The 23,233-nt window shown below is 39.5% G+C and overlaps 1 protein-coding gene and 1 long non-coding RNA gene across 25 annotated transcripts in view; both read right to left on the bottom strand.

Annotated features, from left to right (window-relative positions):
* Window positions 1-23,233, bottom strand: part of kcnma1a (potassium large conductance calcium-activated channel, subfamily M, alpha member 1a) — a 150,160-nt gene that overhangs the window by 105,657 nt on the left and 21,270 nt on the right. The gene's annotated exons all lie outside the window — the stretch shown is intronic.
* LOC146505468 (uncharacterized) lies at window positions 1,825-22,760 on the bottom strand. Its single transcript, XR_014877783.1, has 3 exons — window positions 16,887-22,760; window positions 4,364-13,827; window positions 1,825-3,297 (listed from the first exon to the last, which is right to left on the bottom strand). It is a non-coding gene; the product is annotated as an uncharacterized LOC146505468 (long non-coding RNA).

Genomic DNA, 23,233 nt, shown 5'->3' with positions numbered 1-23,233 from the left:
ATTCGCTCATTCCTGATTTGATACAAGCAAGCACTCTGCTACCTTGTCCTTCTGCCAGAAAATGAAGCAAGTGGATTTCCTCCACTTTTGTCTTCCTCAAAGAAAAAAAACTATATTTAGGCATAATAAATGGAGTCCATAGAGAATTCCTGGAATTGAAATAACTTTAAAGCCCCTGGATTATGTGGCATCAGTCCACTCTGTGGGAACAGCCTCATAGTGCACATGTAGCACTAGGAAAACATTTTACATGTCCCTTCTCACAGTGACATCTGACAAGTAGCCATCAGAGCAGATTATGTGCTATGTCAACAAAATAAAATTAGTGTCCCTGTTGTGTAAGTGTGGGACATTTGTTGTGATGACCCCATAAAATTCAAAAATGGTGACGAGTGAAAACTATAAGTGTTTACAGTGAGTTTATTCTTGTTTTTCAAACCCGACACATCATAATTCCTAGAACTTTATGAAGCAATAAAGACACGCAACCAAAAGCCAGCCGACCACTGGGGTGACCGATGCGCACCCACATGTGATACGAAAACAAACCAGACTGCAACTTGAGTATTTCTGCAGGGCTAAAGAGCAGATGAGCCCAAGAGAGTGCTCTGTCCATTTCAAGAGGATTGTCTGGTTAAATTGGATTATATTTGATAATGATATGGCATGGACACAGCTGCCATTTTCCTAATTTCATTCTAACCCATAACAATGCCAATAAACTGACCCTAAAAAAGCCAGGCTTAGTCATAAGATTATTATCCAGCTCTGCCGTTGGGCCTCGCAGTACTCCAGTGGGTAATTTGGTTACTTATGGTTTATATACTCATTAAATGACTCAGTGTTTGGAGACTCACAAACTTTTGAAGTACCTATCATGAAAGTGATGTGAAGCATTCAGCTTTGCTTTTGAGCACCACAAGAATTCAGTATTTCCGACAGGCTGCTATCAAGAACATTTAACATTTAGAAACTTTAGCTTAATATCATTTAAATAAATAACAGCCGGTTCAGGCATTTTATTTGCAGAAAAAGTGAATGAGGCATTGACCTGAGACAGATATAGCCTGATTCAAAGTTAAGTGCTGTGTTTGTTCTAATAGATAATTATTGTCCACTTCACCAGCCTGTGTTCAATATTTTTGTTCAACGCAAGAGGTGCTATTGCAGTTTTGTTGTTCCCTTTTTTAAAAGTAATTAAAATAAATTAATATTACAATGCATTCTTAAACACAGTGGTTCAACAAAACCCATTGCAACGGTTTCTTATTCACCCATGTGTTAGCATACCAGTGGTGTTTAAGGCCACTGTAGCATGTGCAGGGGCTACTACCCCGTCTCATCCCACTCTTCCTCCTTAAGTCCTCCACTAATCACACCGTAACCAAGATATCTGAAAAAGTTATCAACGTTTTATAAAGTTCAAGCTCCCACCATGAAACTTCATTGTACCGGATATGTCACACTGCAAACAGTTAAATACTTACATCTAACTGAATTTCTCCCACTCCCACTCATCCCCTCACTTTATTGCATTGCCAGCATGCGGCAAAGGCCCAGGAAAATTTGTATACATGCACATACACATGTCACCATCCACAGGGATGTCTACGGTTTCACTCTGACTGACTTGATAGCACTCCAGACAGGGTGTGTGTTAGTCTATGCCCACCAGTTACTTCTCACCCAGAAGAACCCCAAAACCTCACATGCTGCACAATTATACCGCAGTAGGAGCACAGCACATCACACCAGGACTACAGTGTGTCATGCAAATGTCACATCGCTTGTTTCTGGCTCTCTTTGCCATTTGCAGTGTTGCTGTTTTGTTTTTTGTTTTTTTTTTAAGCATGTTAAAAATCCCTGCAGTCATCTGTTTGGTCACAGTTGTGGCTTTACCTTCATGAATTACATTTCATAGAAAATACAAACTGCACATTACGTTTACTTTACAATGATTTCATTTCAAATGAAACAAGGATTTCCATCTTGTTACAAAATAACTGCTTGTTGCCTGATTTTAGATATATAAGTTGACCTCTTTTTTTTATTCAAAACATTTCATTTGTCCTACAGACAGGCACAATTAAACCCAACATTTAGCTTCATCATTATTAGGATTTTTATGCGCGATATCTGTTTGTAGACTTATATAATGGTATGTAATTATACATGTATATTGTATATTGAGGTAGGATCAAATGAGTTTACCTTTAAGTCTGTTTGTACCAATCCTTTCTTTGTCTCATTATTGTTTAAAGTGTATTTTGTTATTATTTTAGTCATGCTCAAAATAAATCAATCATTCAGTGACAGAAAAATAAATTAAAAAAATAACTTCTACTATTTTGTTTTTGTTTTTTCAATAATATATTATGTGAAGACCTCCATGGATGCCAGTTTAATTACAGGACAGTAGTTCTCATTATTGCACGCTGAACAGCGATAGCATATTGAGCAGCACTAACGTTTAACATTCTCTCTATGCATGCGAGTGTGTTTACGGTGAATGAGAATACATGAATAATGGATGTAGTCACGAACTAAAGGCTGGGCAGATCAGCAGACATAATGTAAACAAAGAATTTCTTCTAGCTTATTTGAGTGGCCGGCGGTGGGCTAAGCTCACACACAGAAAACCAGTGAAGCAGACTGTTATGGGAGAATCCATCTGCTGGCTATATATAAACACATCTGTGATGTCAAACAGGGCGAGACAGGCAGACAGAGAGAGAGAGAGAGATTCAGAGAGGGAGGAGGCAGGAGTCAGTAAATGTGTTTACAACCAAAGTCCATAAAGGACAAAAAAAGTAAATATTATAATAATAATGAAAAAAGCAAAGACTTAAACTAAATATATGGTTGAATGCTAATGCTCACCTGGTGGTCAGAAACATGATGTATAATATACAGTTTATATATATCATATTACATTTTATTGTTTTCAGTTCATCTTATGAACAGGTGTTATTATTCAGTTCCCCACAGGCATATATGAAATGTATTAATTGCCTCCTGGTGCAAATTAAACAATTCAAGCTTCTACAGTGAGCTGTCACATGACGCATAGGCAACACATTGTAAACATCTGCTTAAACGGAGGTTGCTGTAGCATTAACCCTGTCCTTGCCATTACCACCCCTGACCATCGCTGTAGCAAAAAAAACAAAAACACTTCTGGAACCACAAGTGTTGTAACTTATTAGCATTCCATTTATCCTCCAGTCCTGTATTTTGCAATTTCCTCTTTCTAGGTAAAGACCACCACATCCGAAAGATGCTCGATTGGCTTGAGATCTACACTCAAGTAAACTTTCTAACGTAGTCAAAGGAGCTTGCAAAGAGAAGCGTCTGGACTTCTTTAAGTTACTTGAAGACGTTTCACCTCTCATCCGAGAGGTTTCTTCAGTTCTAAGGTCAAATGGTGGAGAGTCCCAGATATAAACCTGGTGGGAGTGTCCCCCCACAGAGGGACAAAAGGACCCCCTGATGATCCTCTAATCGCCTGAGCCAAGGTGTGGAACTGGGTGTGGGTCCCAATCAGCCAGAGTTTCGGGTGAGTTCATTGTGAAACCTGGCCCCACCTTATTAATACGAATTCCTGAGGTCAGATGGCCCAGGGTGTGAGTGGGGCCATCTGACCTCAGGAATTCGCATGTATGCCGTACACCACATTGTATGGTGTATGCCGTACAATGTGGTGTATGCCGTACAGTGCAGCGAGGAATGCCCAGACCTCTACATTGGAGAGACCAAACAGCCACTTCACAAGTGCATGGCACAACACAGAAGAGCCACCTCCACTGGACAAGATTCAGCTGTCCATCTGCATCTTAAGGATAAAGGACACTCTTTCGAGGATGCCAATGTTCACATTTTGGACAGAGAGGACAGATGGTTTGAAAGAGGAGTGAAAGAAGCCATCTATGTCCACTGTGAGCGACCATCTTTGAACAGAGGCGGTGGTTTACGACACCAACTCTCTGCCATCTATAATCCAGTTTTGAGATCCCTTCCCAGACGCCTTAACGCCCACTCACACCCTGGGCCATCTGACCTCAGGAATTCGCATGATAAGGTGGGGCCAGGTTTCACAATGAACTCACCCGAAACTCTGGCTGATTGGGACCCACACCCAGTTCCACACCTTGGCTCAGGCGATTAGAGGATCATCAGGGGGTCCTTTTGTCCCTCTGTGGGGGGACACTCCTACCAGGTTTATATCTGGGACTCTCCACCATTTGACCTTAGAACTGAAGAAGCCTCTCGGATGAGAGGTGAAACGTCTTCAAGTAACTTAAAGAAGTCCAGACGCTTTTCTTTGCAAGCTCCTTTGACTACGATGACCTGGATGACTGAGAACCTTCACAGACATAAACTTTCTAACATTATCCTGCTGGAAGCAGCCATCAGAAGATGAGTACACTGTGGTCATAAAGGGATGAACATGGTCAGCAACAATACTCAGATGGGCTGTGAGATTTAAAAGATATTCCATTGCTAACAAGGTGCCTAATGTGTCATCCCCCACACTATTATACCATCACCGCTGGCCTAAATTGTTGATAAGAGGCAGGATGGACCCATGTTTTCAGGTTATTGATGCCAAATTCTTATCCGACCATCTAATTGTAGCAGAAATTGAGACTCATCACACCACAAAACATTTTTGCAATCCTGTGCAGAGCCTATGTGAACTGTAGCCTCAGTTTCCTGTTCTTAACTGACAGGAATGGCACCTAGTATGGTTTTCTGCTACTGTAGCCCAATCTGGTTCAAGGTTCGGTGAAGATGCTCTTCTGCATACTATTGTTATAAAAAGTATTTATTTGAGTTGCTATCACCTCAAAGCAGTCCGACGTTCTCCTCTGACATCAACAAGGCATTACTGCCCAGAGAACCACCGCTCACGTGATTTTTTTTTTTTAGGCTATTCTCTTTAAATCGCGGAGATGGTTGTGCGGGAAAATCCCAGCAGATTGCCAATTTCTGAAACATTCAGACCAGCCTGGTCAACCACGCCATGTTCAAAGTCGGCATTTTGATTCTTGGTTTGAACTTGCGCAGATTATCTTGAGCATATCTAAATGCCTGAATGAACTCGAGTTGTTGCCAGACGATTGGATGTTTTGACATTTCTGTTAACAAGCAGTCAAACAGGGGCACCTAACAAACTGGTCAGTGACTGTATATTTGAATCCCGGCATTATTTCACTCATTTTGAGTGGGTTTTCAATTTGGTGCCTCAAATTGATGATGGTGTGTCAGTGGTTACGGCATGCAGAAATAAACATAATTGGTATCAAATATGCAGACCAATCACATTACAGTTTGCGTTACAGTCTTTTAGATAAATCAACATTATTAATTTTAGTATTGCATCAGTGCATAAAAGCATTTGCAAATGAACTTCAGAAGCATTAATATGAGTCACGTTAAGACCTAAAATATATGTAGTTCACCTACTTCAAGAATCTTCTTTCTAAAAATAGATGAACATTGTTAATATTAGGACTGTACCAATTAACAGATTACACAGGGGAGGCCTGGTAATAATGAGCAAGAGAGTGGCAGAACACGAAAAAAAATATGACACAGGAAGGAAGGAAGACAAAGAGAGGAACTGACAGTGAGAAGTCTACAGGATGGGGACAAAAACACAGGGACTGTGGGGTAAAAGAGGACACCGAGTCAAACAAAGACTCAGAGGGAGGCAGAGAGATAGAATGCCAGAACAATAAAGCGAGAGGAGCAGAGATAATGACAGAGACAGAAATTAAAAGACATCAAGAGAGACAGGAAAACTGAGCAAACACACGACTGACAGAGAAGGAGAGGACAGCGACAGAGAGACAAAGATACTGAAAGACAGGGGGGGGTAAACAAGTAGCTGAAAGACAGACAGCGGCACAGATTAGGAGCAAGAGAAATGGTAAGTGAGGGTGAGAGAACAAGAGACAGAGGAAAAGACAGAAAGAATAGACAACGGAGAGAGAAAGAGAGAGAGGACCGTGCCGGTCTGACTCGGCTGATCTAACAGGACTTGGCTTTAACGCAGCTGTTCTTCTGGCTTTCATTCGCATTGCTGGGGAAAACTCTATTCCACTGTGAGAGGCTATTTATAGCCTCACCCTGGGAGATGAGAAACTAGTGAATCTCATAACATGCTCCGTTCCCCCTGTTTGCTATTTAAATGCCGGTACAGTTACCCAGTGTCCCTGGGTTACAGCCCTACACTGGGTCATAGCAGAAGGAAACACGGAGGAAGAACACACACTCTCCTTAGAAACCAGTTTAAAAGCCCACATAGACAGGTGCAAGGCTGGATATGATAACACCATGAGGAGAAAAGCTATTCCTGTGTAAAAACCACGCCTACTGAATCATATAGAACTATGGAGGCCAAATGTTACAGACTGGTTATTACCGAGTGATATGCAAATCTCTGCAACGAAGAAATGAGCTTGGTTATTGTCCCAGTTGGTTTTTATGATCAAATAAATGTATTTATTTCATAGTTGCCCCTTGAGATCCCAGATCCGTTATTGCAAAGCGCAGAGAAAGAAGTTCACAAAGTTCTGATTTTAAATGACAGGCTGAGGGCTTGTTATGCTAACGTGTTTAATTCAGGTACGGACTGGAATAAAATCTGGATGGTGCCCATATTTGTAGATTATGCCCCCAAAAAATTACAAATATGTATATGTTCTGTACTAAATCTGCCTGGAGGAAAGTGACTTTATGGGGCCTAACACAAGATGTATCAAGAGTATTATGAAACAGAGTGGCACAATAAGTTTCTCAAGATCTTGCTTTCAAAATCCCCAGAAGCAAAAATTGAAATTGAAAATAATATATGATTAATTTCCCAGCCATGGGCAGCACAAATATCCTATCTGTTATTGTCAAAAATAAATTGCCACTCAGATACTAATAGATAAAAAGTCACTATTGGATTAGATACTCATTTGCGACAATATGAATACCAGCAGTGCCTCGCTTTTCAGCTGACACACAGTCCCTGCTCTCAGTAAGAGGAAGCAGTAATATTTCATATTCATAGCGCTGAATTTCCCGAGGTCAGAAAAGCTCCTGTCTTAAAACCATTAAAGTAATAAGGAATTATCATGAATGTAAATCTGGCCAGAGCCACATTAACTTTAGGTGCTTAATTATTAGTAGTTAGCCTTAGCTGCTAGCCACATTAGCTGTCTGATATCTAGCGGCTAGCGGTTATAGCTAATAATAAAATGATAACATTGATGTGGGTTATTTCAATCAATTTCAATCATATATATTTAATTTGTGTTATATTCTGAGATGTTTTATAATTGAGGTATTGGTATATATTTGTTAGATTTTGTACATTTATAATTTAGTTAGCTTACTCGGCTACTGTTTTTACTGTCTTGGAGCAACTGTGACACATACCTTTCCTTATTACAGTATTTTGATTCTGATTTATTTAAAAAAGTGTCAAGTTCCAGATTCCAGCTGAGAAAAGTCTACCAGCAACAGAAACAGCAGAAGTGTACTTTAAAAATACCTTAGCAATGAAAACATGGGGCAAAGTCAGGAGAACCAAAGCACTAAATATAGGATAAATATTAATTCAGAGCTTAATACATTTATTAAACCACCTGTCATAAAAACAAGAAAATACTTTAGAAACTTCTAAACAAAAAAAAACAACCCTTTTTTAAAACTAAAGTAAGACAAATTATATTATAATCTATTAGGCAAATAAACAGAATTCTCTTTTTTATGTCCAAATTTGAATCAACAAACTGAACTCAAAACTCACAACTTAATGAAGCAGGATGTTCAGACACTAAAATTTATTTTTCTGTTCAGGAATGGAAATAAACAACTGTAATTCATCTTAATCAAAAAACAATAATATACATTATAATTTTTTCTACATTGTGTAAAACATTAAATGTGAAAATTTATAGAAAAGAGCAATGTTTTTGTTGAAATTTGAAGCTCAAGGGTTCAGGTTCATAAAGAAAAAAAAATCATAAGCTTTTCATAAATTAGGACAATGCTGTGAGTCAAAACTCCAAACTATGCAGACACAAATACGTCATCACAGTGTGATAAATCAACAAAATACCAAAGCCATCAGTGCCGCTGAGAAGTTTGTCCATCTCCAGAATCACATTAGCCCTGTGCCTCTGTGCCTGAGCAGTGCAGGCCAGAGAAGGATTAGACGATTTGTAGACACTGAACTAAACAAATGACATCCATGATATCGGCAAAACAGGAAGACAAGCCAAACGGTTTACATCTCTCTGCATCTCTGATGGACAGCATGCCCATCTGCACAACAGGGCATGAACTCAGTCCTACTAATGGCTGCTGTTCAAGTGCACTTTTTTTTTTTGTCCCGATTGTAATGTCTCTTCAGCTAGCTAGAGAAAAATGACAAGACATGAATATATGATCTGATGGCAGCTGATGCTGACTAAAACGTCCCTCTGTTCATACAGCAGAAGACAGAATAAAGACACATTCACATTAGCGCTGCCTTATAACTGGAGGGAGGCTGACAGAAAGAAATATCTTGAATGTACAGTCCGGTCGATTCATAATACTGTACTGCACCTCTCCCATTGATACAACATTTTAAGCCCCAGTGGTCCAGGATAAAAATAGATGATGCAGTAAATTGCAAGACTGAAAGGTCAGCACTTGTCATCCGTAACGTCTTTGAGTTTTATCATCTTAATGTCAGCGGATAATAGAAGGCCAGTGGCTTAAATGAAGGCATACTAAAGTTGTAGGGTATATAATAAAATATCCTGAATGAAAGTTTGGGGTTTTCCCCATCTGATCTGCTACAGAGCAGAGAAAATTAACAAATGCCTGCTGTGTCTCCTTAAGGTGAAGTTGTTTGGCAGTAACAAAAAAATAGCCTTTTTCAGTCAGGACAACAAAACAAATACCAGTAACTGCTAGTTTCATTTAGTTTTCAGTGTGTCTGGGCAATAAATGGTATTACAGCAGTTTCAGGCCCTAAAAATCAATACAATACTTTTCTTTGCACTTTCCATTACTCTAAACCAAGTAGAAGGCTGAGATTACATCACTGGAATTTGCACTCATCAGTCACCTCTGCTCTCGTCTGCGAACCTTAATGCAACCTAAACAAGGCGAGAAACTGTCAATCAAGCTGTCAGCCTCCCACAAAAAGCTTGTCGCCTCATCTGCAGAGCTTTGCCTCCACTCCATTACCCCGCGACTTCAGATCATGTCAAAATGTGAGAAAGCATAATAACTTAGATCTAGACGGAGGTGTGCAAATTTAACAAATTACTGTGCAGGGAGAAAACACACCACAAATGTAAAATCATTACAGACAACCACAAATTCTCCTCCACATGCTGTGGCCTTGCAATAATTGGTCATTTGATTCTCAGCAGGCTCAGGCTATCATCTATATGTTTTTTCTTTTAAATCATCGATCTGGTGATGGCTTGTTACTATGGCGATCCACACATGCTCACATTCTCGCTTTCAGTGCAAATTAGATCTGAATGGAAACACTTTTTTATTTCCTGATCAATTTAATAATCTATTCAGTGTGAATGCTGAAAATTAAAAGACAGTGGTTACTGCAGAGTTACGCATCTGGATTTTTATTTTTATTTTCTTACATTGTGGACAACCAAAACATGTTTGTGGGCCAGACAGTAACCCACAATAATTTCCCAGATTTGGTTACATAGCATTTTAAGCTTAACCTAAAAGTAGGTGGAATAAAAATAAATAAATAAGAAAACATGCTTGAGTGACATCAGCTTTTATCATACTACAGCCATCAGTGAAGAAATGACCTGAGGCTAAATTCTGACATTTTGTACTACAGCCCACGAGTTTGCCTGAATGAATTTACAAGCAGTGAATAGAAGAAAAGCCCAACAAAACATGGCCAAAAACAGGTCCTAAAAGCACTTAGACTGAGGTTATTATAGTTAACTAAAAAGAAATGTTAAATCGACCTGCTGTGCTCTTGTTTGGGATGTGGACTTGATTTTTCCAGGCTGTTTCAGATTAGTTTTTCCAGTAAGTGAAACACAAGAGGAAGGAAGTGCACGGAATGAACTGGATGTGGAAAACAACCCAAAACATTTTAACAAAATAAAAGTAAAAAATATAAATAATATAAACTTAAAAAAATTATACTGTTCAGGGAAAAACACAATGCACCTATTTTTAGTAAATGAAAAAAGAAAAACTAACAACAAAATATTTAAAAAAATCAAAACAAAACTCGGTGAGAAAAGCTGCTCTGGAAACTAAATTTAAGAAATGGTAACAAAAAACATAATGACACAACTATAATAACTACTCTCATTTAGACATCTACATGTTTCCATATAGTCCACATTTTTGAAATTGAAAATTTTGAAACTTTCTGTCCTATGTAGAGTGTCAACATTCGTTAAATAATTACTTCATTAAATAATTAACTGTGCCATTAATTAATTACACTTGGAAATAATTAAATTAAATTTAAATTTATTCCATGTATAACATTTAATACATTTTTTTATCTATTTCAAATCTTCATTAATTATTGACAGATATAATTAAATATTTAACAAAGTATTCATTTTGGCACTCGTGGCCCTAGTCTTATACTATACTTCTCTGCATTAAACGCTACTGTGACCCTTACTTGAAATGACACTGTCCTTGTGATGCTCTTGCCGCTTAAAACCTCCAACCTATATCTGTGCTGCCACTCTGTGAAGGTTCACTCTGTTTTCTATTGTTGCTCTCGGAATCTGGACTTTCGCTCGTTCAAGGGCGATGGACATTTTTGCTTGCCTATGTGTGTGTGTGTGTATATATATGCTCAGGGCAACGACTGATTTCTGTTTCATCTGGACCACAGTCTGTGTCGACGTCGCTTACCACACCTATGAACCTAAAGTGAGCTCACAGCAAACTAAGGCGCACACCACACAATAACTGTGTCACACAACTGAGGCCAGTTTTTAATACGGGATTTTATCATCATTAATAAAAAGGTATAAACCTACTAGCTAACGATTCCTAAACACTATAACATTTTTACTGGGTCTGAAAAGCATTACATGCTGTACAGGCAATGTTTACTAAAAAAAAAATGCAAGGAAAATGAATTTTCCTTCCTCGTTAAAAACAAGCAAAAAAAAAATCAAAGACTCAGTAAAACACTCCTGTCTAAACCTGTATTCTAGTCATTCAGCTTTAATGCATTTTATTGGTAGATTACCTCAAACTAATCACTTACCAAAGCAATTTAATGACAGTGATGTTGGAGGGGGTTTTTTTTCTTTCGTTTTTAGGCACACACGAATTACAGTATCCACATTGTGTCGTGTCTTTAATAGACTCACTAATTAGCAAGTCAGGCATGGCATTTACAGAATAGTAAAAAAATTTAAAAAATAAAAAATTTATTTATTTATTTTAAGGAGGCTGTTTACTATTATCTATTGTATGTTATATCCATGTATTAATTACATGTACTAAACAGTTTCAGACTTCAGACTGGCATTTTTTGTAGTATTTGATCATTTGAGAGTTTAAATTTGTACTTCCTCGTGTAACTTCACGTTAAACTGAAAGTAAGAGTTGAACTCAACAGTACAGAGAACAACAACAGACACAGCAGTACAACAGCAGCCTTATCAAACAGCCATCACCTGTCGTAGCCCTGATCTCTTATTGCCCTCGGAACACTTTAACAAGCTTTCTCCCTAAATACAGACACACGGCTCGCTCTCTGTCAATAAGTGACTCAGCGTTCAACAGACAGATGAAATCGGGGCCCCATTATCCCGAGCAGAACAGGCCACTTAGGTGTTTCCCAGTAGTGGAAAACAATCAAAATGGTAGCTGTTGCCCTAATTGGCTCCCTGCTGTCTAACCTGCACTGATCAATGGCTCGGCTCTATAAAGACCAACATCCAGATATGACTGGCAGATGAATCTTTTAGCAGCAGATTGGTATGTAGTGCTAAGCAGTGACGTTCAGTGTTGAAAGCAAACAAGGCAGGAAACAACAGGCTGCCAACCTCTCACTCTTTTCTCTTTTTAACAGTTTGTAGTTGTAGTTTGTGATAAAGTAATTAAATCAAAATAAAATGTCATTTTAAAATAATTTAAACCAAATACTTAACAGTAAATAGCAAAAAGTTCTGATATTTTCTTTGCTTATTGAATTTCAACAAGAAACTTGTTTTATGGTGAAAGGAAAAAAAGTTAAATGTTTCACAACTAATTAGGTTAATTCGAAACATGATTGGGTTTAAAGAGCATCCCAGAGGGCCTGCCTTAAGCAAGTACGATCAGGAGTTCTGTGAAAGATCGCATGGGTAAAGAAATATTTCTCAGCTGAAAAATACAAAGAAGTTTGGCCTTTCGTCACTTATGAAACATAATCTGATTTAAAAATTCAGAGAATCTGTTGAAATCTCCGTACACAAGGGGAAAGACTGAAAATATTACGAAGATCTTTGCTACATCCAGAAATTCAAGTTGAACCTCCACCAGGCAGGAACATAAACAAATGCCGTCGCTTTCTCGATCAAAAGGTGCAAGATAGAACTGAGAGGAAATGGGAAAGTGTCCTTTGGTCTAACCAATCCATATCTGAAATTCTTCCTTTGACCCATGGATGCCTGGTCCTCGGTACGTAAGAGGCGGGGAAACATCTGCCTTCTTATATTTGCACAGTTTAAAAGCCAGCATCCCTGATGGTATAAAGGATGCATTATTAGTGGAGGGACACATGCAAAGGCTTAGTTAAGGCTGACTCTGAATTAAGGCTGATGTCTATATTCGTTTTGGAGCAATGCAAGTTTGTGTATGGCTTTCACTGATTTGACAAGGCAATGCTGAACATATTGTTTGTTTGTACTGCTGCAGAAGAGGACGAGTGCTAAACAGACCTGCCTGCAGTCCGAATGTGTCGGTATTCAAAGCATCCTTAGATGGAAACGCACAACGATCCAACCTTTTTGGACACCAACCTTCACTCACACACACATACTTTTTTTTTTTAAATCAGCAAACAGGAACAGTGTACTTTTTCAGTCAGCTGGATCAATTAATCACTGTTGACAAAGCATTAAACAGCTTCGGTGTTTATCTTGTCATTTGTTTTGGCTTCAGCCGACAAGAGATTAAAAAAAAACTCTGATATTTAAAGAACTAGTCATTCCAGAAAATGTGTAACTACAGAACAACAAGTGAGCAGGAAAGGCTGCATGGTGGGAGTCCTGCAGTCTATGCATACGATATGAATGACTAAGTACGAACACGGTCTCTCAGCACACCCAGCAAGCAGATTTGCATATATGCGACAGCATGTCCTCGATAAGCTATGAGTCACTCGATTACAAAATCAACTTCAAAAGTTAAAACAGGTTTTTGGATAGCACCCGCTCAAGTTATCCCTAATAATATGTTCCTCTCTGATGCATTATCACATTTAACATGTCAAGCGACCGCTTTTACTGCTCCCGTCAATATTTTCACACTCGTTACCCTCTATTTGTGCATTTTTGTCCTCTCCACTCTAACAGCCACCTAAAAAGACCCTTTAAAAGGTATAATCACACATACCCATTTCTTTCTATTCCCCCCATATCTATTCTCAGTGTCATCTCTCCTTGTCTATCCTGTCTATTCACATTTCCTTCCAATTCCTCCTAATTTATTTTCACTTTCTCATCTTCTATACTCACTTTTCCCCTCCACCAGCTTAAGAAAAGTTGGAATAAACCAAGAAGATTAGGCTCTCTTTACTTGAGAGACAGATCTCAGTATCTTTATTGTTATGTTTACATACACTGCTAAGATGGTGAAGGGTTGCTTTACAAGAGGGACTGAATATGAACATATACTCAGTTACCAGTAGGGGGCTCTGTGACTAATAGTGATAGAAGGATAGAAGAAGAGAAGTGTATGGTGATACTAGTGATGGGATTTCCGGCTCTTTTTAGAGATCCGGCTCTTTCGGTCCGGCTCACTAAAAAGAGCCGGCTCTTTCGGCTCCGAACCGGCTCTTCAGGTTGTTTTGTTGCTTTAATTAATTTATTATTAACAATAATATAAAATTATGCACAAAAGGAATTACTAACGTAAAAAAAAGTTTTTTATTTATATATGTTTATATATAAATATATGCGGTGGCCCCTAGAGACAAAACACGTACAAACTCCAAAACACATTTCTAGCATTAACTGAACTTCCAAAACAGAGCTACTAGATCACTTAAATTACACAATTGAAAGCATGTGTGTATTGTTTGTGTATTTATACACAGGCACTCATATATATTCAAATAATTTAAAAAAAAAAAAGATTTACCTGTTACTACCACACACCAAATCCGGTCGTTGGTACTTGCTGGCTTGTGTAGCCACTAGGTAACAAAAGCTCAACACTGCGCCCAGCATCCTGGAGCACTTCTGTTGTCTTTTGTACGTGTTTTGAGTTTTTACATGCTTTTGAGTTTGTACGTGCTTTTGAGTTTGTACGTGCTTTTGAGTTTGTACGTGCTTCTGAGTTTGTACGTGCTTCTGAGTTTGTACGTGCTTTTGAGTTTGTACGTGATTTGTCTGTAGGGGCCACCGTAAATATGCTTTTATTTATTCACTCCACATAAAATGTAATAAGTAAATCATATAATACAAAAATCAACTATTCACATTTCAAATTTTAACTATTTAAATTTTCAGCTTTTTCCTTTTACAAATTTAAAGTGAAACAACACAAAACACTGCAAACCACAACACAATTAAATATAAATTAAAATATGAAAACAAAAAGAAGATGCATACAGTGGGGCAAAAAAGTATTTAGTCAGCCACCGATTGTGCAAGTTCCCCCACTTAAAATGATGACAGAGGTCAGTAATTTGCACCAGAGGTACACTTCAACTGTGAGAGACAGAATGTGAAAAAAAAAATCCATGAATTCACATGGTAGGATTTGTAAAGAATTTATTCGTAAATCAGGGTGGAAAATAAGTATTTGGTCAATAACAAAAATACAACTCAATACTTTGTAACATAACCTTTGTTGGCAATAACAGAGGTCAAACGTTTACTATAGGTCTTTACCAGGTTTGCACACACAGTAGCTGGTATTTTGGCCCATTCCTCCATGCAGATCTTCTCAAGAGCAGTGATGTTTTGGGGCTGTCGCCGAGCAACACGGACTTTCAACTCCCGCCACAGATTTTCTATGGGGTTGAGGTCTGGAGACTGGCTAGGCCACTCCAGGACTTTCAAATGCTTCTTACGGAGCCACTCCTTTGTTGCCCGGGCGGTGTGTTTTGGATCATTGTCATGTTGGAAGACCCAGCCTCATTTCATCTTCAAAGTTCTCACTGATGGAAGGAGGTTTTGGCTCAAAATCTCACGATACTTGGCCCCATTCATTCTGTCCTTAACACGGATCAGTCGTCCTGTCCCCTTGGCAGAAAAACAGCCCCATAGCATGATGTTTCCACCCCCATGCTTCACAGTAGGTATGGTGTTCTTGGGATGCAACTCAGTATTCTTCTTCCTCCAAACACGACGAGTTGAGTTTATACCAAAAAGTTCTACTTTGGTTTCATCTGACCACATGACATTCTCCCAATCCTCTGCTGTATCATCCATGTGCTCTCTGGCAAACTTCAGACGGGCCTGGACATGCACTGGCTTCAGCAGCGGAACACGTCTGGCACTGCGGGATTTGATTCCCTGCCGTTGTAGTGTGTTACTGATGGTGACCTTTGTTACTTTGGTCCCAGCTCTCTGCAGGTCATTCACCAGGTCCCCCCGTGTGGTTCTGGGATCTTTGCTCACCGTTCTCATGATCATTTTGACCCCACGGGATGAGATCTTGCGTGGAGCCCCAGATCGAGGGAGATTATCAGTGGTCTTGTATGTCTTCCATTTTCTGATGATTGCTCCCACAGTTGATTTTTTCACACCAAGCTGCTTGCCTATTGTAGATTCACTCTTCCCAGTCTGGTGCAGGTCTACAATTCTTTTCCTGGTGTCCTTCGAAAGCTCTTTGGTCTTGGCCATGGTGGAGTTTGGAGTCTGACTGGTTGAGGCTGTGGACAGGTGTCTTTTATACAGATGATGAGGTCAAACAGGTGCCATTCATACAGGTAACGAGTGGGGGACAGAAAAGCTTCTTACAGAAGACGTTACAGGTCTGTGAGAGCCAGGGATTTTCCTTGTTTGAGGTGACCAAATACTTATTTTCCACCCTGATTTACGAATAAATTCTTTACAAATCCTACCATGTGAATTCATGGATTTTTTTTCACATTCTGTCTCTCACAGTTGAAGTGTACCTCTGGTGCAAATTACTGACCTCTGTCATCATTTTAAGTGGGGGAACTTGCACAATCGGTGGCTGACTAAATACTTTTTTGCCCCACTGTAAGATGCACATATGGACCTGCATGAATAAACTTTCTGAATCCTTTATCATCTGCAACCGAAAATAGTTGTGGATGATTACTATACCTTTCTAATGTGATGTTGTTGTCCCTGGCTCTCTTTCTCTTTCTTTCCCTCCTGTGCTACTGAGTGTAACTACCGCCCCTCTGCCCAGCATAAAGCACAAGGCTCGCGTGCATTGTGAAGCGGGAAAAAAGTGCGAGAGAGAGAGGGAGGGTGAGAGAAAGAAAAAAAAAAAACCCACGTGACGGCTCGCGATAAGGAGCCGGCTCGCCTCGTTCACGTCAAAGAGCCGGCTCTAAGAGCCATTTTGTTCGCGAACGACCCATCACTAGGTGATACGTTTTGGATGGCTAACTACTGCTGAATACACGTTCCATTCTAAACCAAGCTGTCTCCGTTCTTCTGTCGAAACACCACATTTATCTTATCCTGATGCAATAATACCTTAAAATCTTTCACTAATGCCAGTGAGTGCACGCGTCTATATGATTTTTTTTGTTTGTTTATTTTTTTAAAGATGAGGTGTAGGTATGCATCTGATGTGGAACAGCAGCAAAAGAAGTAAAGGTTTGAATTTTAATCTGTTTATTTACTTGTTTGATTCCTTGTCTAATGCGAAGCATTAAACAAAGATGAGCTTGTTTGTCTTCTGATTTCTAAAAGAAAAGTGTTTGATCAGGTCCATAAACTGTATTTGCATAATATAGAGGTCAACAATGTTATCTGGGAAGTGTTCTTGTTGAAGGCAGTAAAAAAGGCAGTCATCTGAGCCTAATGATTCAGAGCCGTGACCTTGATTTGAGAACAGCTCAGAGGCTAACAAATGGAAGTGCAAATGATTTTCTTACTCTAGGCTCATTTAATCATTTTAAATTTAGATCTCACGCCTCCCACTGGGGAAAAGAAATCAGCTTCCTTCATACAGAATTTGCATGTTTTAAGCCTGACGTTAGGAAAAGGAATTGGGGAGAAGACATGGTGCAGATTGGTATGGCTTGTGCGCTCTTATCAACCAACACCAAGGCCCCCCAATGTGTTCCACAGGGAAGGTTGCGTTTCTTTACTGTGACCTCACACAGAGAGGACTTTGACCTTAGCTAACAAGATCCATTAAGGAGAGACGAAGCCTGGATGAAACACTGCATCAAGTTTGTGTACACATTCTTAAGCCTACAGAGAATCAGTGTAATTACGCAAGATGGCAGCACGGCAAACCAATCTGTGCGTTTATAAGAAAGGTCAGTGCCTTTGGAGGAACGCTGGAATGCATTGCACAGCATTAAGCCTCGATGTGATGTCAAGTGTAAAGCATGCTGCCGGGGAGGACTGAGGCACTCTTGCTCGGTCTAGCTCCGACTGCGTGGTGACCAACTTTACTAAATCAAAGGATTTTCGCAATCAAATCAAACATCCACAGACAAGGCACACAGAGCTTAGAGGAACCACTATGTGCCCAAGCCCAACTACATTTGTTTGTGCTCAGTGTAAGACGGGCATTGGGGTTTGGTTTCCGCTGTGATCTGTCCGTTCCTGTTAGCGCCATTGTTGTTAGAACAGGTTTGGGATTTGAGTAGCTGACAGAAAGTGTTGCGGGATTGCCTTTTGCCTGAGGTCGACAGAGGCATTCCCGTGATGGTGCTGCGATGTGGGGGTGGTTGGTGCATGTAGGGGTGGAGAGAACCACCTCCCCAGACTCAGCGATTTGATACCTTGCAGGCTTGGTATAGGCTGCACAGTTAAGCTCGAATAAACAACACGGAAAATTCAGCACAAAAATGAAAATGTGTCAGGGTGCGTTAGAAGGAGAGTTGGCAACAGCTTTCACAGGGGATGATGTGAAGACTGAATCAGCTCTCCTTTACTGTCCACACAGTCTGCACTTGATCACTGCAGCACTTTTAAAACCAAGGACAAGTCACTGAGAGTGACATAAAATGTGTTGCGGTTACATTTGCATGACAGGGGGTTTTAATTTATAGTGAAGCAACAATACGCCCAATAAGGGGGAATGAGAGAGTCAGTGTTTAATAAAGGTGGTCACTTTTAAAATAGAATGTCCAATACACATAGCAATTAAAGCACATATAGTCTGTTCTAGCAAGTAGAGAACTATGTAAACAGTTTATGTGAAGGACACATTGTGCATTATGTTATAGAGAAGACAGCTTCAGGTTTTGATAACTTAGAGTGCCCATCAAAGTGAAGTGACCTCAAGCCTGTGAGCTTCTCTTCAAACGCAGTAGTGAGTAAATCCGCGTCGCTAATCTTCGGCCTTAGCGCATTTATTTAACCGGCTCTGGATATCATCTTAAGGTTTACTGTAAGAACGTCTTTGTTTCCCCCCTTCCACTGGCTAATAGCCAGTGTTAATCAATACTGTTGTAAGTACTTTTTAGTCCTCAGCACTGGGCTCATTTGTCAAAATAAAAGCTGCAAGGCCCCAAAGGACTAATCAAAAGGAATAAAGTAACAGAGAAATTCACAGCCTGGAAACATGAAAAGCAGCAAGGACGTGTGAGGAGGGGTGTAGCAGTGGTTGAAGCATGTTCAAAGACAGCTTTAGATTACAACATACAGCGTGGTGGCAACTGATAACCCAGAACAGAAGACTGACCAAAACGAGATTCAAAAAAAGGTTTAATTCAAAGCCAATGACTCATTACAGCCAAACAAGTCCAACATGGAAGAGTGAAGGCAATTACCTGAATGCAGACTCACCAGGAAACTTCATGCAGAAGTATCACATTTCTTTGAGACTTCTCCACTCACACATGCTATTTTGATTTTACTGGTTTGCCTAACAAATACTGCTACACGCAGATTACTGTGAGTACTGAAGTGACGCTGTCTAAAGTGGAGTATGAAATGCGGTATGTTTTTTTTTTTTTCATCTGCAGTGGTCACCATCTTGGCTAAGTAATGGAAAGGAAGAGGCCACCAAGTAATTTTTAACAACTTGGTCGATATTATCAATGCTAGCTAGCAAACTGACTGATGTCAGGCATTTGCTTTGCACATTATTGCATTGTTTGGGGCTGTTGTAGAACAATGTTGTATCACATGTGTTGTTAGAGGCTCAACACTTTGATGATCACATTTAAAAAATGTTATATATGTGCAGAGATTAGCCCCAGAGGAGAGACAAGGAGAGTGTTTCTCCAAAAACCATCTTGCGAGTGCTTTATGAGGTTACCACGGTTGCCCGTAATTTACATGGAAGACTCCAACTTGTCTGCAAACACTTGTCAACTGCTAACAAAGCAGAAGTACACAGACACAAGTCTGAAATGGAGAGCATTCACCTTAGAATTAAAAGCTGTACCTCACTCATGCAGACAAACGGTATCATTTTCACCACGAAGGCAAAAGTTCTCAGTTTCTCATTTGCTCTTTTTGCATTTTTTGCTCAGACAGTAGAGGGCAAGTGATTGCAGAAGTTCATATTTTACATGCCAAATATGTATGACAGCTGCTAGTGCCCAAAGCAACTGCAAAGAGGTTTTTGGTACAGCACTGTATAGCTCTGTGCACCCAAATTCATCCATCCCCTCACCCAACAGTTGGGGAATATACATTTTTTTCCTTGCAACCAGTGGTGGCCAGTTGACCACGGTCACACAAGTCTCCACACTTGCAGGACTTGGGTCTTCTTCAAATTAAGACAGACAGGAAATGACAATTAGATACATTTGACAGGCAATAAGGCAAGCCTCGGTTAATCACACAATAACAGAAAATATATATGGGAGAATCTGGAACAAGCGGAGACATACATATAACATAATATAACTGGAAGCTAAATAAAGATGTCAGTAATACACCAATAAATTCAGTTACAACTTCCACTGTGTTTGGGAAACACTTGATTCAAATTGTTAATATTATGAGGAAATTACATAATTCAGATTTGATCTAGAGTACCACATGCTACAGTGAAAGTATACAAAACTTAATAGCTGATATGGGAATAAGTTTGATTGCTGAATAAATACACTTAGTGATTTAATTTGTAAGTCACAATTTATCCCAACATCGGCTCCAACTGCAGTATTTTTTCATTATTGTCTCAATAAGTATCTCAGGCTCTTCCAAGCCTCTGCATTCATTTTCCAATAAACTACGCAAATTTAATCAATGACATTTTAAAAGTCATTTCATCAATTGCTTCAGTACAAGCACAAAAACCTCAAACACATGCTTAGATTTAAATGCACTTCTGCCACCGTTTTCTTTTCACCGAAAACCACTTCAACTCTTTAAAGAAAGGTCCGGCGTACGTGCGGCCGGCACAGGGAAGGATGAGATCATGATGGACAAACGTCGCTCTCATAAGAGCAGTCCAGCACTCGCTGCTTGTCGCTAAGCAACAGAGACCTGGCAGGCAGACAGTAGGTGTGTGAGACAGAGTGCGTGGGAAGGGGAGGTTTGGAGCGGGGGGTAGAGAGAGGGACAGAAGCAGAGAACAGGGAGAAAAAGACACAGAGCCAGGCTGAGAGCGAAAGACAGATAGGAGGTGTGATGCAAGACGCCAGTGGGAGAGATTTGACCAGTGTCAATAATAAAGGATTGTGTGGCGTAATCAGAAAAGTGATAATTCAACTGTCTGAGAAGTAGATGTAAACACTGGTGTGCATCTTAATCATAAGACATGCAGGGGTGTTTATAATAAGCAGCTGATTCTTTTTTGAGTTCATTCATATTTCTTGGTTTTACCGTTGTGAAACATGTCTTTGACTAAATCAGCATTGATTTGCTGATCTGCAGAATTAGTTTCGATGTTCAAGGCTCAGTTAGTCCACAGTTTACATTATTGCTTTATTCACATTCGCTTGACGGTCAGAACTATTGCGTGTCATGAACAGTGGGAAACGAAGGAAAATAAGGCACCTGTCTTGTTTGTGCATTTGCAAGCAACCTTAAGGCAAGATGTTTTGTTTTGTTGTTACAGGAATATATTAATTATTTTTACACTGCTGACCACGTTTCTGTTTATAGCTATTCAGTTCACGCCGTGATTTAGTTTGCTTTATGGGCTCTCAGAATCAAAGCACTGACAGAAATTAGATCTAACACTGCAATGCCGTAAATGGAAAGGCTGATAAGTAATGCACCGCAGGGCCTTTTGATAAGATTATCTTTGCTCCAATTTTAGCCTTAAAGTAATCTGGTCAAGGAATTGACATGCAATAGTCGGAGAACAGCATTAATCCTGTTATTATCAAATTATGGTTTGCACAAAAATGCATAGCTTCGGTTGTATGGTCAACTTGTTCACAGTGTTTATCCAACAGTCCCTGGGTAATCCAAGCTACAGTTTTACAGGGACTGAAATCGAGAAATTAGCAGGTATGAAAGATACGTGCTCATTTTAACTATACAAAAAGCCACTTATGTTTGAAACTGGACATCACAATCCAATGGAGAACTGAGATCCTGTCTACATGTAAACTGGTAGTTTGTTAAACTTAGCTTTTTCTGTGTGTTTTGGCCTTTTGTCTGCAATTTAAATCACTGAAAGTTGGAGCTTTAGAAAAAGTGCTTCCAGGTGAAAATGATCAGAAATAAAATAAGTCAGACTGTGCGCTGTGTCACTGTTTGGTGACTTCTGATCAGCCAGCACTTCTATACATTTGGGGTTAGGTTGCGACCTTGTTAGTTTGGTATGCTCTTGACTATGCTTGAGATTTTTATGTGTGTTTTCACGTGTATGGAGAAAAAAAACCCCACTGCCCACTGTTCTCAGTTTTGTCAGGCTAAGTTTAAAGTGTACCCTGCTTAACTATAATACTACTTTTTATTTGACTGTAATTTACAATAAAAGCCTAAGTGTTAATGGAGGTCATATATAAAATGTGAAAAATAATGAATAATAAACTGAAATTTGTTTATATACATTTAAATATTTATAACAGTCACCCCAAGAGGCTTTGTATTATAATTTAACGAAATTAGAAAGAAAACCCAGGATTTAGACAATTTGTCAACAGTGGGAAGGAAAAACTCCATTTTAACAGGAAGGAACCTTTAGCAGAACCAGGCTGGGGGAGGGGCAGCCATATGCCGTGACCGGTTGGGCGTGGTGACTGCAGCTATCTCCAGACTTTTTTTGGAAGACCTCCTTCTGGCTGTTCAAATGTCCAGCAGGGGGCTGCATTGGCTTCAGGGCCATCTTTTATATACAGTCTAACAGTTTTGGCAGAAAATTTCATTTCACAGTAACACAAAACCTGAGCCAAAAGTGGGACCAATAGCTTGACACTAATATTAGCACGTCTTTTTTACAGTATTTGTTAAAAAAAAAAAAAAAACTGTCAAGATTCCAGGTAAAAAAAAAAAAAAAAGCAACATTTCTTTCATAACATTTCATACTTTTAAGCATAACTGGAAGAGTAAAGCTTACACATTTTAAATTCTTATTTCCACATTAAAAGGTGCAATGCAAAGGAAGCATGGTCTCTTAATGCAGGTGGCAAAATACTAAAATACCATCACTTTATTTTTAGCTTGGTGAACAGTAAAAAATAGCCCAAGTGCAACCTTGGTAAACACTCAGTCCTCGCTGCCTAGGCTTTACAAGACATATATTCTCCTGTGTGGCCTAATGTCACGAACAGCAGCCAAGTCTCAAGGAAATGTCAATGACAGGAGAGTGCTGTGCTGGGGTAACATAAGATTGCCCTAATTCATACTAAGCTTTAATGTGGTCATACGTGGTCACCGCAGCCAATATAAACCTATCACAGGCTTTGCATGCTCTGTCATTC

Source organism: Neolamprologus multifasciatus, chromosome 13, assembly GCF_963576455.1.
Source record: "Neolamprologus multifasciatus chromosome 13, fNeoMul1.2, whole genome shotgun sequence".
In the NCBI taxonomy this organism is placed as follows: domain Eukaryota; kingdom Metazoa; phylum Chordata; class Actinopteri; order Cichliformes; family Cichlidae; genus Neolamprologus; species Neolamprologus multifasciatus.
Note: the sequence above shows the minus strand (reverse complement) of the source record. Positions and strands in the feature narration are given on the sequence as shown.